Genomic DNA, 15,065 nt, shown 5'->3' on the forward strand with positions numbered 1-15,065 from the left:
ACTGCCAATATTCCATTCCCAGAATGTTGATGTGCTAGTCATCTGGACAGCTAAACCAGGGTCCCCCAATAAGGTTTCGTGGAAGGATACTTCCTCACTCCTCTCAACCATCCCACGTGGGGATTAATCACTCCCGTCTGGGAGCAGGTCTCCCTTACCCGCAAACTCCTTTCCTTTTTCTGCATTTTCGTCTGTTTCCTGCTGGAACTGCCCTTGTTGAGGATGGAAGACAGCCAGACTTCGCATGCTCATCACCAGAAATCCTGGAGCTTTCTAAAGCTCTGGTCATGCGGCATCTGGCCTCTTTCCTCAGGAACACGATTCAAAGGGATGAGCTTTTCAGAGAAATCTCATCTTTCATCTGCCAAGCACAGCCACAGGGACAGCATCTAGCGGAGAGCCCGACCTTGTCCCCAGACACAGCGCCATTCCCTTGGGTCAAGGCTTAGGGAAGGAGGAGTGAGCCAACGTCACTGAGTATTTGTGCTGGGCTGGGACAGTGAGTGGACCAGCACAAGGAAACATAGTCACTTGTTTATACAGAACAGCAGAAGGTCAGCTTGCAGGGGTAGTCATTTAGGAGTCAATGTTCACCTGCCCCTCAAGGCTCATTAGCCAAGGGACCGTTCCATGTGATAAGGTGTCCTCCGGGCACATATCTTCAGCTGCACCTGCACCCCCCTCCCCCCTCCCCGGCCCCGTGCCTGGCTTTGCTTAAAGGATGCCAGCACTGCACGTGTCTTTATCCCCACCACCCACTGACTCCACCTACCATGTATTTAGACATCTGGCCCAGGAAGCAACGAGCCTATCTCCCCACTGTCCTCAACACCCCAAGTAAAACCCTCATCATTCGTCCCTCTGAGAGAGACACCGAGATAGAGCTGACGTCACTTCAAATTACACTGGCTTGGCCAGATGTTCCGTGCCTGAGAGATCTTGCTTACTCAAAGTTTACACACTAGTTATCACTGAGATCACAGCAAAGGTCATCTTGAATAAAAAGTCTGGGAACCGAGGCCATGGGCTGACTTCAACACAGATCCAGGGGCCGGCACTGGGGCGTAGCAGGCTAAGCTCCATCTGCAGCGCCGGCATCCCATATGGGTGCTGATTTGTGTCCTGGCTGCTCCTCTTCCAATGAAGCTCTCTGCTGATGGCCTGGGAAAGCAGCAGAAGATGGCCTAAATGCCTGGGCCCCTGCACCCATGTGGGAGACCCAGAAGAAGCTCCTGGCTCCTGGCTCCTGGCTTCAGACCATCTCAGCTCTGGCTGCTGTGGTCATATGGGAAGTGAATGAGTGGATGGAAGACCTTCCTCTCTGTCTCTCCCTCTCTCTGTAACTCAACCTCTCAAATAAATGATTTTTTTTAAAAAAGGAAGATTCAGAGGCTGGCGTTTGGGCAGTGGGTTAGGTCACTGCTTGAGGTACCTGCATCCAATTTCAAAACACCTGGCTAGAAGTCTCGGCTCTGCTATTCTTTCAGCTTCCTCCTAATGGGAAAAATGGGAGACAGCAGGTAATGGCTTAAGCAGCTGGGTCCCCATCACCCATAGGAGAGATCCAATCGAGTGCTGGGCTCTTGGCTTCAGCCACGCCTACCCAAGTAGCTGTGGGCATTTGGGGAGTGAAGTAGTGCATGGGAGAGCTTGGTCGTGGCCTTTCAAATACGCAAATGTAAACTTTAAAAAAAATTTTGAACAAATATGAATCCAAAGTTTGCTTCTCTAATCTTCACCCAGTCTTCTGCAAAAGCATTCAATTTTTTGACTTCTGGTCGTTTCTAGCTACATTCTCTCTCTTTGACAAAACCACTGCATAAGATGACTTTTGATAGGAACACTGTGTCAGCAGACTCCGAAAACACAGTCTTTAGACCCGACTTCTTCCCTGAGCTCCAGACTTGGGAACACAACTCTATTACGGAATCCACTCTGAAAAGTTTAACAGGCATCCCAAAGTTCTCAAACTTGTACAAAGAGGAGCTCTTCAGTCTTATCACAAACTACATTCTCATTTTTCTTCCAGGCATCTGCAGCCGGGTAAAGCACTCCCATTTCTCCATTTCCTACAAATCACACCATTCCTCCCTTCCCTTCATCCCTTCATCTGTCAGTGTCACCACAAAATCACACCCATTCCCATTGCCAGTTTTCTGGAACCATCCACCATTATCACTCTTTTGGCTTACTCTAAGAGTCTGCTAATGGTGTTTTTTTTTTTTTTAATACTTATTTGCATCCATTTGAAAGGCAGAGTGACAGAGGAAAGAGATAAACAAAGAGAAGGAGAGGGAGAGGCAGAGATCACCCACCTACCAGTTCACATCCCAGATACATGTAACAGCCAGGTCTGGACCAGGCCCAAGTCAGGGGCCAGGAACTGCATCTGAGGTTCCCATCCGGGTGGCAGGGGCCACGACATTGGAACCATCATATCTGCCTCACGGGATGAATTAACAGGAAGCTGGATAGGAAGCAGAGCAGGCGGGTCTCGAACCAGACCTCCAGTATGGGACACAGGGATCTCAAGTAGCCCCTTAGCTTGCTGTACCACAACCCTCACCTCTGAGTCCACTTCCAGCACCCTTCTTTCCAATGTATCTGCCACATGACAACCAAAGTGATTTTTTTTTCTTGACAGGTAGAGTTAGATAGTGTGAGAGAGAAACAGAGAGAAAGGTCTTCCTTCTGTTTGTTCACTCCCCAAATGGCCACTACAGCCGGCGCTGCACCCTTCCGAAGCCAGAAGCCAGGTGCTTCCCCCTGGTCTCCCTTGCGAATGCAGGAGCCCAAGTACTTGGGCCATCCTCCACTGCCTTCCCGGGCCACAGCAGAGAGCTGGACTGGAAGAGGAGCAACCAGGACTAGAACCCGGTGCCCATATGGGATGCCAGCGCCACAGGTGGAGGATTAGCCAAGTGAACCACGGCGCCGGCCCCCAAAGTGATCGTTTTGACACAAAGAATCAGAGTGTCTCTTCCTTGCATAAAAATATCAGAGGTGGGCCAGCGCCGCGGTTCATTAGGCTAATCCTCTGCCTTGTGGCGCCGGCACACTGGGTTCTAGTCCCGGTCAGGGCGCTGGATTCTGTCCTGGTTGCTCCTCTTCCAGGCCAGCTCTCTGCTGTGGCCCGGGAGTGCAGTGGAGGATGGCCCAGGTGCTTGGGCCCTGCACCCCATGGGAGACCAGGAGAAGCACCTGGCTCCTGGCTTTGGATCAGCGCGGTGCACCGGCTGCAGTGGCCAGTGAGGGGTGAACCAACAGAAAAAAAAAGGAAGACCTTTCTCTCTGTCTCTCTCTCTCACTGTCCACTCTGCCTATCAAAAAATAAAAAATAAAAACAAAAAACAAAACTATCAGAGGGCTTTCCTTGGTGCTGAAAGATCAGAGTCCCCATTCCCTGCAGGTCCTGCCACTGCCCTCCCAACCCCCACTCGACTCCCGTCTTCCCTCACAGCACCAAGACCACACTGTGCCGCTTCTCTGCTCCCAGGAGAGCCGTGTGCTCCCTGCCTGCGGGCCCTCGCTCTCTGCTTTCCCGGGAAAGGACTTCGGATCTTCACACGTCTCATTCTCACCCTTTGCATCACACAGCTGCAACATCACCTCCCCTGAGAAACTTCCTGTGACTGCCCCAGCTACAGCCGCCTGTTAAACTCCAGCCACACCCTCTGGCAAGGACACTCCCTAACCAGTGCCTGAGCTGTGTCCTGCGCAGCCCGCATCAGCACCTGCATTTCTCCCCTGGAGTCCTATTTACTTAAGGACCTCTTTCCACCCCCTTCACCTGACTATGTGAGGGCAAGAACTTCCCTTCTCATCCTCACTGATCTATTCTCAGAGCCGAAAAGATGCCCGGTGTCCAACAGGTATCCAATACTTGTTCACTGAATGAGCCACTGCACAAATGAATGGATGAATTGACTTGGATCATTAACGTGACACTAATTCACATGAAAAGGCTTGGCTGTCCTGTGCTACTAGTACTCTGCTGGGTCTGCCACCCCAGTAACCCAAACGAGACAGAAGCTGCTTCTTCCTGGAGAACCCACTGAGCCTCCATCCAGATCCCCCAAGGCCCAAGCACCGAGGCTCAGTCATTCTGGGGTGCTCTCAGTACTCTCCCGAGTGCTCTACCTCCTCCCTACTCGGCACGTGTTTCCTGTGCCAGCACCAAGGCTCAGCCATTCTGGGATGCTACCAGTACTCTCCCGAGTGCTCTACCTCCCCCCTACTCGGCACGTGTTTCCTGTGCCAGCACCAGCAGCAGGCACATGGCTTGCAAGTCTATCATAACTCAGAATCTCAGGCCCCACCACACACGCACTGAATCGGCACCTGCACCCGGGAACACGGGCGCCGCTCTGCTTCAGTCCGTGGGTCTGTAGGCTGGTGCAGGTTAGAAGACCTATCCTAGGCCAGTTCAGCCAGTGGCCCTGGGGTCATGGTCTGGGTACCATGGCTGCTTTCTAAAGCTCTCCCTTAACCTAACACACAGCCAGGAACAAAACCCACTGACACAGCGTGGAGACCAGAAGCTCACAACTGTGAGCTCCGTGCGTTCATGGAGATAGCTCACTCCCAAGCTAAAACAGTGATGACACTGAACAGGAGGGGGCGATGACAAAACAGCCACAGCCCAGCTCTCAGTCAACAGAGCAGGCGGTGCCCCAAGCGGGGGGCGGTCGACCGCACACCAGGGGAGGGTCTCAGCGTGGGTTATTCTGTTTTCAGGGTTCTCAGAGGGAGGCACACACATTTTTCTCTATTTCCTTGAAATAATAAATAAATAAAGGAACACACCTGAAGATTATTACCGTCTTCTCACACCTTCTTAAAATTTCACACCTTAATCAAAGGCAGATGCTGTTTACTTGTGCAATGCCAATGTTTTGAAACCACTATCTGTAATTAGCTCATTAGCTCACCTGTGGAATTGTTTGATTATCTTAAAGCTTTTTTTTTTTAAATTGAGTCAAGTCTTCTCAGATAGGAGGAATAACCAGTCCCACCTGGGCACCAGGAGCTGCTGCTTGTTCCTGAATTCCTCGTCATCTGGAACAGACCACTTCAGAGCCAGAACCCCCCACAACCTAAGGAAGTTCCCAGTGAAAGAGGGACAAAGTGTTGCACTGGCCCAGACACCTACCCTGCTCTGGGCAAACGCGGCGGCAGCCCAGGACGCCGGAGACCTGTGAGCATCTCTGTCCGGGGGAAGTAGCATGCTTTGACAAACTTGGCACACCCCACGTTAAAACCAACATGCAACATGAACACCGTTAGTCACTGCATCAGTCAAGCCTCCACAGGAGACAGATGGCACGATCAAAGGAGGCTATTTAGGGAGACTTTGCTTTGAGAAGCACCGTTTTCAGGTAGGCAGAGCACATGGGGAGAGGCAGGATGTGCAGCAGCAGCCTTCTCCTGCCTCAGCCAGAGGGGCCTGCGGGAAGGCGAAGCCACAGGCTCCCAAAGGTCAGGAGATTACTCAGAGAGGGGCCCTGGGCCCGGGCCTGAAGGCTCCCGCTGGCCACTTGGGGAGGGCCCGGGGACCACATACACCTCCCTCCCTCTGATCTCCTGTGAAAATTCCCCGTAAGTAGAGCTCGAATGGAAACCGAGGGGCAGAGCCTGTGTTGTTGCACAATGGGTACAGCCACCACCTGTGACACCGGCTTCCCACACTGTGCTGGTTCGTGTCTCAGTTGCTCCACGTCCCACCACCTCCCTGCTAATGCACCCGAGAAAGCAGCAGAAGATGGTCCAAGTGTTTGGGCCCCTGCACCCACGTGGGAGACAAGGATGAAGCTCCTGGAGCCTGCCTTCGGCCTGGCCCAGCCGTAACCATTGAAACCATTTGAGGAGTGAACCAACCTTTGTCTAACAACTTTCTAAATAAATAAATAAATCTTTTTTTTTTTTAAAGTCAAGAGGCAAGGAACCCAAGGGTGCAACCCACAAGGACCAGCCTCCTCGGAAAAACAGGGCAGCCGCCGGCGCCTGACGATGCCCAGCCTCTGAATCCTTGGGAACCCTGACAATTCTGTTTGCAGAGGAATGAGGGCTGGCAACCGGCTTACCTGCTGCTGGGGAGACTTTCTGAGTGATGGTGGGGAAGGGACAGGCACAAAGATCCTGCCAAGTGCAAGAGAGGGGGAGGAGAGTCAGAAGGAGACAAGACGACGGCAAGAAAGGTCAGAGGTGACTGTGGCAGGCGGGGATCTGGAGGAAATGACTTCAAGCCCTGAGCAACCGGTGGCCTCTGGAAGCTGGCACAGATCCTCCATGGGAGGGGAAAAAAAAGTGGGCATCTCCCTGACACTTCCATGATGGCCCCCTGAGCCCCGTGAGGACCTGGGAACCTTAACCTAACAATCTGTGCTGTCTGAAGTCACCCAGTCTGGGGTGATGTGTTACAGGAACTGACCTGGGCAGGGGTTGCACGCCCACGGCTGCCCCTGCAGAAGCAGGTGCCAACCCCACGCCGCCCCTGCAAAAGCAGGTCCCAACCCCGTGCTGCCCCCTGCAGAAGCAGGTGCCAACCCCACGCCTTGGGACACCTCCGCTTGGCCAAGCCCCCGACTAGGATCATCCCTGAAGGGGAAGCAGCGTGATCGGATGTCAAGAGTTGTGAGCTCTGGATTCAGGCTGAGCTGGGTGTGCATCCAGGAGGTCTGAGGCGATGGGGAGGAGGGGGATGAGCTTGGCCACTGCTGAAGCCCCCCCCCCCCCCCCCAGCAAAAAGCGGAAGCAGCAGCACAGCAAACTCGGCACATCCTGGCCTCCTGCTCTCTTCTCCTCACTGCCGGGGCTGAAAGACTCGGAGCCGCTTCAGCGGCGCCCCCTGCAGGGCTGGAGCTCACTCACCCCTGCCTGAAGCGTGGGCTGGAATTGCCCGGAACAAGCAGCAGAGGCAGGAATCAGGGTGTGTGACTCTGAAACAGGGTCACAGAAAAACCACTGGGGCTGTGCCTTCTGGGATCCCAACTACGGAACACAGTGCAAAAGGCAAAACAGCCCAGCGAGGCGTGGGTGCCGGGAACGGGCAGGTGGAGTGGGAGGGACGTGTTAAAGAGGGACAGGGGGTTCTTAGAGGAGTGAGGCTCCAGCACGGGTTACCGTAATGGAGGACAGATATCATTACACACTTGCCGAAACCTGTGGCACTGTCACTGCGACACAGACACACGTCAGGGTCCACCAACAGAGGATGGGACATGCAAAACGGGGTCCATCCATGGAAGGCAACGTTCCCCAGATTCACACGGACGACGTCACTGTGGGTGCACCTTGAGACACTGCGCTATGTGAAATATGCCAGGCACATAAAGGCAAAGTCTGTGTGAGCCCACGACAAAAGATTTCTACAAAAGTAGAACTGTATAACACAGAGAGTCAACTCTACTGTCAACTCTAGGCTACAGATCATACAAACCTCTCCCTATTCTACCACCAACAGCAGCAAGAGCCCCACACTTTCACCAGGTGTCTACAGAAAAAACTATACCCCCCAACAGTCATCCAGACTTTCTCTTCCCTGCTACCCCCTTTCCCTCCTCTCTCCATCCCTCTCCCTTCCTCTCCCTCCCTCTCCCTCTCTCCCTCTCTCCCCCCTCCCTCCCTCTCTCTGTCTCCCTCTCCCTCTCTCCCTCTCTCCCCCCTCCCTCCCTGTCTCTGTCTCCCTCTCCCTCTCTCCCTCTCTCCCCCTCTCCCTCTCTCTCTCCCACCCGCCTCCTTCATCCAGCTCAAGGGGAAGCCAACTTCCGTGCTCTGACTCCATGCACCCCTGAAAGAAACATCTGACAAAGCTGTTGAGCTGAGGGTGCCTAGAGCCACATCCTCCAGGCCCTGCCTGCATCCCCAACACAGTCTCCTCAGAACGCTGAGCCTGAGCACCCCCCTTCCCGAAGGAGGCTCCTAAGTGCCTGACCCAGAGACACAGCAGACAGCCTGCTGCTTCCCAACTGCTCGGCTTGGGGCTAATTTGTTATGCAGCCATGGATAACCCGTGTCTGAACCCAAAAAGGCAGAGCCCTTAAAAGTAACATTTGCAAAAGAATCAGAAGCGATTGGGGCTGGCAGAGGCCCCAGCTCTCCCCAGAATAACCGGGCAAACCCGCAGTCAAATCAGGGGTTAGGAATCACGGCTGCTCCAGCTGGCAGCTACACAACAAGCAATTATTCAGTGGCAAAGAAAGGTTTCATTTTAAATGGAAAAAAAAAAAATTCCTCCCTTTAGGATGCAAAACCACCCAAAGGCGTGCCCTGCTCACAGAGCCGCAGTCTCCAAGCTGGTGCTAACGCGGGGAAATATGGTTATTTCCTGTTCATCGGCATTTTACCCCCAAGCCTTCTGTCGAGCTGGCACGTCGTGGGGGTTTTGTGTCGCTGTTCAGCAAGGAGGAGGCAGAGAGCTCAGTCTCAGCTTTTCCGCTGACTTCCAGTCCAACGTGGGCTCGTCCAAGGGTGCACAGAGCCAGACTGAGGTCGTGACATTGAGCCTCTCGTCCTGCTCCGAGCTCCAGGAGCTGCCCTGGCCAGGCTTCCTGGGACGTGGAGGAGGAAGTGCCCTCTCGTGCATCCCAGCTGCTTCTCTGCGGACTCCAACCCACCGGCCATCTGTGCTCCTCTCCCCGCTATGCTCACAGCTTGGGCTGGGAGTGGAAACTTTCTGTAGGATTCAGCACTTTTGGTTCTTATTTTTTTTTCCATAAGCCAGGATGCGGGAGGAGAGCAGAGGACACTGGCAGGTATGTGAGGAGAGCAATGCGCTTGCCAGAGGAAACGGAAGCTGCCTCTTGGCAACCATCCCTCGTAATCTGTGTATTCAAAAACACAGCTATTCACGTCCCTGGTGCAAGTAGGAAGGACAGCCCCAGATCCAGCCCAAGTGGGAAACAATCCTCCCGAGCTTTTCTGCAGAATTCATGCACGGAGGAAAAGGAACGGAAGCTCTAAAGCCATGGAACCCAGGTTCATGTACGTGAACTTGATTTTGCCTAATAAAATGGTAAATTGTAAAAGCTCCTACTAAGTGCCCCGCCAACAGACACCGGCAAAAGACTCTGCTGGAAATAAGGCGGCCGATGAAGAGGATTTGGGAGACCATGTAACTTCATTCAACAGCAATGTTCGACAATTGGGCACAGAAGGCTACACCGTGTCCCGTGTGCACAGCACAGGTTTGGGCCAGCACACTCACAAGGGAACGTGTGTAAGCTTATCAAGCATGACTTTTAGCCACCCAGCTGAAGACAGGGTTATCTGTAAGCCGGAGACCATACGGGGCAGCCCCTGGCCCCGTCTCCTTAACCTCCTAGAACAGCGCTGCTGATGCCCAAGTACACAATCCCCACAACAGGCCACTAAATGGTCCAGAAACCTAACTGTTTTCATCAATACCAATCCTCATCGCTCAAATGCATGCTATAAATTTTCACTCGTGATAAATGCCCAAAGACTATCACAGGCAGAATTCCACTGAATATTGAAAAATAAACCGAGGACATGAGAAAAGCTTTCTGAGGACTGGAAGTAACACTCCCTCACTTCCAGGCCCCGTGCAGAAAAGCTGCACACATGCTCAGGCAAGCATCCACGCACACAGGGGCAGTTCTCGGAATGTCCAGGAAGGACCTGCCGACTCCGTGTTGGCATCACAGCCTGAGAGGCGTTGAAGTCAACGTCTTAGGACGTGGCCGTGGTCTGGAACGTTGTCCTTCCTATCGCTCCAGCAGCTGCCTTGTCTTTGGGTGATCATTTTTTGGGATTCAAGTGAGCCCCACCGCTGCTCATCAGAGGGCTAACATTCACGCTCCCACCCACGCTGCACCACGGCCCATGCCCGCGGCTCCGAGTTCTCCAGCCCTTTCCTGTCTCGACCCTGGCACTCCGTGGTGGACTTACTTGCACCACAAGCTGAACACTGTGCCTCTTTGGCCTGATATTCTTCCTCCTCATCTAACCGGATCATGACAAGATCATACGAAGGTTATCCTGTGATACTCTCAGAATTTAAATTTTAAAAGGCCAAAGGCCCTCTACCCAGTTGAAAACTCTTATTTCTACAATTTTGGTTACCCTTTCAGTAAGCCCAGGGTATTCAGTGGTGCCTACAACTGAAGCCAAGAAGCGTTTTCTTGGGACTGGCGTCGTGGTGCAGGTTAAGCTGCCACCCACAACACGGGCATCCCGTTTGAGCCCCAGTTGTCCCGGCTGCTCCACTTCCCGTCCAGCTCCCTGCTGACGCACCGGGGAAAGCAGCAGAAAGTGCCCGAGAGCTTGGGCGCCTCCCACCCAGGCTGGGAGACCCAGATGGAGTTCCATGCTCCCGGCTTCGGCCTGGGCCAGCCACAGCCATTGAGGCCATCTGGGGAGTGAACCAGCAGATGGAAGATCCCTTTTTCTCCATCGGTCTCTCTCTCTCTCTCTCTCTCTCTCTCTCTCTCTCTGGGTGTGTGTGTAACTCTGCCTTTCAAATAAATAAATCCTTAAGGAAAGAAAAACCTCTCTTAAAAGGGAAAAATTACAAGAGAGTGAGAGATTCATCCGTCTCTCACACACCCAACCAGCTACCAGCAGAGCCGGGACACCATCACCACTGGGGTCAGAGGAGGCAGAAGACAGCCCTGGACCTGTTGCTTCTCCTCCCCAGTATCATTTTCCCCTGTTTTCTTAAGAACAGAAATGAGAGGTTAGTTTAAAGAAAGAAAGCAAGCAAGCAAGCAAGCAAGCAAGCAAGCTATGCAGTGGTGGGTGTCGGCACAAGTTAGCCAAGCTCCTGGACCTGTGCACATAGTTCTGTAAGAGTTCTCCCAACCCCTTGCCCCAGAGAAGCAAAGCAAAGATGAAAACGGTAGCCAGAATGCACAGTTCTCAAGTGCCACCTAAAGTCCTCTCCAAATCTGAAATGCAAGTTGCCTTCTCCAAGCAGCCTGGGCCCAGGGCCTGTATACACCGGACGTCCCCTCTGCAAGCCCTGGCCGGTCCAGCTCTCCCGCACCTCTCAAGCTTCCTCTGGGCCCCACGCCGAGAGCCGACAGGGTTCCAGTGACTCCCACAGCTGCTTCCCCGGGAGCCACCCCAGTTCCCATCATCTCCACATCACTTTGTGTCGCCCTTGGTGGGCTGCCTGGAGGGGGTTCTCAGGGAGGGTCTTACTTTATGAAGGCAGGGAGAGAAGTTGCAATAAAAACAATGACCTGCAACGGGGAGGCATCTGCAAGACGGTCGGGGCATGGGAGCATCCCCCCAGGTCCCAGTTACTGTTAGGAAACAGGACGTTCGCTCCTGCCGTAAGAAGAGCCGTTTCTTCCCATCCATCAGGCACTTTTCTCGGGGTAACTGAAAAGTGAGCTAATGCCTCTTGATAAGCCGGCCTCTTTGGAAGGCCTAATCCTTCTCTTCTACCAAAAAGGCACCATGTAATAGGTATGGCAAATAAATTTCATTTCGCAGAGTAATTCCAATTGGCTGATGGTGTACGCCTGCAGTGATGGATGGGGGAGTCGAAGGAGGTGTCGCCGACGTGGGGAGAGGAATTGATTATCAATGTGTGCCACGTGCAGGGGCTGGTGTCACTTATGCCTCACGCTTGCCATTTTGATGTAGAGCATTGCTGAGCGCTGGATGAAAATGCATGAACAGAAAAACTGTGTCATATATAAGCTGGGCTATAGTTGAGAACATGATTTTTTATAAGTCTATTTCACCAGGCAATTTTTCATGGGCGTTTCTAAACTGCATTTTAAAAGACAAAGTCGTGTGGGGACCACGACTGTGATGGAACGGAGTGCAGACAAGGCTTCGACAACACCTCGTTTCCTCTGCCGCTGGTGTCTGTGGCCAAGTGGCACTCATCTGTTCCGCCTTGAGTGGGGACTCACGGATGGACCCTCAGCCCAGACAGCTGAACAGACAATCCCGTGGCACCAGCCACCACGTGTCTCCTCACATCCACATCTCTCGGGCTGCACGTGGATGTCCGAAACATATTTGCTCTTGGTCCTAATCAGTGACCTGCAGCCGGGGGCAGCTCCCATGTCCAGGGACTTCCGGCAATGTCTGGGGACGCCTCTGATTGACACGACTCTGGAAGGGGGGCTGTTGTTGGCTTGGAGTAGGTGCAGGTCAGGGATGGCGCTCAAAACTGCGCAGCACGGTACGAAGCTCAGGAGAGCCCTGCCCAGGGGATAACCAGCCCCCCAAAATGCTAACAGTGCCAGAGCATTCAGGATAAACCCTAGTGTGAGTCTACAATGCAGTCTAGACACACCGCAGCCACAGGGCGCAACGGCTAAGTCTGGTGGCCCTGAGTGTGTACCCTGGCCTGTCCACGCACCGTGAGACTCCAAGCAAAGCACCTGCGCTCCCAGCACGAGGCTACTCCATGGGGTTGTTTCGAGGATGGAATCGCAGCTCTTCACCAACACTCTGCAGAGGGAAGATGATCTCAAGAAACAGCAACGCCAAGAGCTGCGAAACATCTCAGCCAAGTAAACAAGGCACTGACTGCACCCCGACAGTCGGATCAAGAGCCCAGAGCGTAGCCCGGCTCCACCGGCTCTAAATGCCATTTGCCCGCCGTGCCGTCCGTAGCACACATCCTGTGACCCAGCAAGGCCCGTTCGGGGACTGGTCTCACAGGCAGACTCACACGTGTGGCTCTGGCCGGAGATATTCCCTGCAGCGCTTTAATTACACAGAGTATTGGTTACGACTTCAGTGCCCAACAAAAGGAAACCAATTAAATAATGTACAGTGAATATGTGCAATGGAATACTATATAACCATTATCAAAATGGGGGAGAAATATATGGGCTGATATAAAAATGTCCCCAATATTCAAGGATCCTTCAAAAATTTGGAGGAAAATGGAATTGAAGGATAAGTTTATCTTGGGACAAAAACTTCTGAAATCCAAGCACAACAAGGGAATTTTCAAACATGTCATGCAAAACGGGTCCTAAGAAAAAACTGCATGGATTTTCATTTTTTTACACCCAAAGATGTCTATCTTTTAGTTTTTATTTATTTCCATTTATATTTGAAAGGCAGAGAGACAGTGAGAAACACATCACAAGGTGTTCCATTTACTGGTTCACTCCCCACACCTGTGCAGCAGCAGGGGCTGGGCCCTGAGGCTACCAGGAGCCCAGACCTCCACTCAGATCTCCCCGGAGGGTGACAGGGATCCAAGTCGGCAGCTGCTGCCTCTCACTGCGCACCTTAGCAGGAAGCTGAATCAGAAGCACCGTGGCCCAGGGTCAAACCAGGCACTTTGATGTGGTAGACAGGCCCCCGGAAGGTGACTCAACTGTACCAAATTGGCTCACCCTTAAACATAGGCTTCAACCCCATTTTCATGCACTTTTTGAAGTACTCCCATGTATCCCTACTTCAAAAAGAAAAAATAAAGCAGAGTGAGGAAAACCATACGTCTCATATGCTATCTTCTGTTACTGCAAAACGCAGGCAGGTACATAACGTTTGAATAAATATGCGTACAATACCGCAACAGCAGTTAACTCTGGTGAGCAGGAGGCAAGAACACGTCAGATTTATTATTCTCTGTATACTCTAGCATTTTTTTTAGTATTGTGGCATTTTAACCTAAACCATTAAGAAATAAAGCAAAGCATCAAAAATGCTAGGTTAAAAATATCATCCGCTGCCCAGGAACGCCCTCCTCCTGTAGCATTTGACTTCTGCCAACGCTGGCAGTCACCCTTCGCTTAACAGGAACCATTTTAAATATGTTTATCAAATGGTTTCACTATTAAGGCCCCCAATTTTTCACCCCAGTAGTGTCCTTGGCAGAGCCAACTACTAGCTGTGGTGTCTTGTTCTTGTGACAACAATGCAAACTCCAAGGGGTTCGTATTCTAACTCAGGCAACAAATCGCGAGTCTGGGCCCAGCCGGAGCCCCCTCCTTTGCCAACCCCAGCTCTCAAATCAAGAGCTGTATCAATTAGCAGAGCTGGTCGCTTCTCAGAAGCTGAGCTGGATCTTGGGCTATTATTAGTTTCTGAACAATGGCTTGGAGAGAAGGAAGAGGGAAAAAAAGCCCTCACACGAGGCTTTCAATCAAGCCACTCTTCTAGGCAGACAGAATTCTGTTACCCATTTAGATAATTTCATGAATTCACCTTGCAAAATGAGGCTTTATATCTTCCCCTAAACCTAACAAAATGTTGTTTCATGGTCTCTTAATTTATGACTATAGGAGAACACACCTGTGTTCTTTTATTACAGAAAATAATTAACGTGGCTTAAAAAAAAAAAAAAAAAACTTAAAAGGCGAAACAATGAAATGGCAAGGACACACTGACATCTGCTGGCATGTCCTGCACTTCCAACAAGCACTTGCTCTGGCGACTGCTCCCTGTTTGTCTCCTGCACGCAGGCACACCCATCGCAGTCCAGCGAGAACGAATGGGCCCCCAACTTACATCCAGAGATCACCAAACCCCAGGGCCCTCTCCCCTCCTGATGGGTCCTGATCTTTCTTTCTGGAGAGCAAGCTCACACCCTACAGCTGGAGAATTAACTTTTCCGTAAGTCCTAGAAGGGCCAAACTCTCGTCTGTGAACAGGGAGCCAATGAGGGACACAGGGTCACAACCCCTGCCCAGGTCAGAGGAAGACAAAGAAAACCCAACGTTCCCTTCCTCCAAAACGGACAGGCGAGAGGGGACCATCTGAGCGGATGAGGCACAGCAGAACTAAAGGTGCGTGTCAAGGCGGGGGCCCCTGAAATGCAAGGATGGCGTAAGGAGCAAAGGGCCGCCACTGTGTGAACGAAACACTCAACCATAGCCTCCGCGACGTGCATACCTCCACAGCAGGTCTTGAAAAGACCCCTGAAGTGACACAGAGCCCTCGGGCACAGAGGAGCAGCTGAAGGCACAGAGATCAACTCCACTTGCTCATTCAACCGTCCCTACGGCTGGGGTCTGGCTGCACCTTCTGAGAAGAGGTCACACACTGCACGCACCAGATACACAAGAAAGGAGCCGCTCCAGCAGCTGGACAGGAGGCTGCCACGGCCACACACTGGACAC

General features: G+C 52.4%; 1 protein-coding gene and 1 long non-coding RNA gene across 21 annotated transcripts in view; both read right to left on the minus strand.

Moving 5' to 3' along the window:
- LOC138846926 (uncharacterized) overlaps positions 1-6,742 on the minus strand; it is a 52,114-nt gene extending 45,372 nt beyond the window's left edge. Inside the window, exon 1 of the long non-coding RNA XR_011384444.1 lies at positions 159-6,742. This is a non-coding gene — a long non-coding RNA (uncharacterized lncRNA). The remainder of the gene's footprint in view (positions 1-158) is intronic.
- RBFOX1 (RNA binding fox-1 homolog 1) overlaps positions 1-15,065 on the minus strand; it is a 2,206,955-nt gene that overhangs the window by 1,576,071 nt on the left and 615,819 nt on the right. The gene's annotated exons all lie outside the window — the stretch shown is intronic.

The sequence above is a fragment of the Oryctolagus cuniculus genome, chromosome 19, assembly GCF_964237555.1.
Source record: "Oryctolagus cuniculus chromosome 19, mOryCun1.1, whole genome shotgun sequence".
Classification (NCBI taxonomy): domain Eukaryota; kingdom Metazoa; phylum Chordata; class Mammalia; order Lagomorpha; family Leporidae; genus Oryctolagus; species Oryctolagus cuniculus.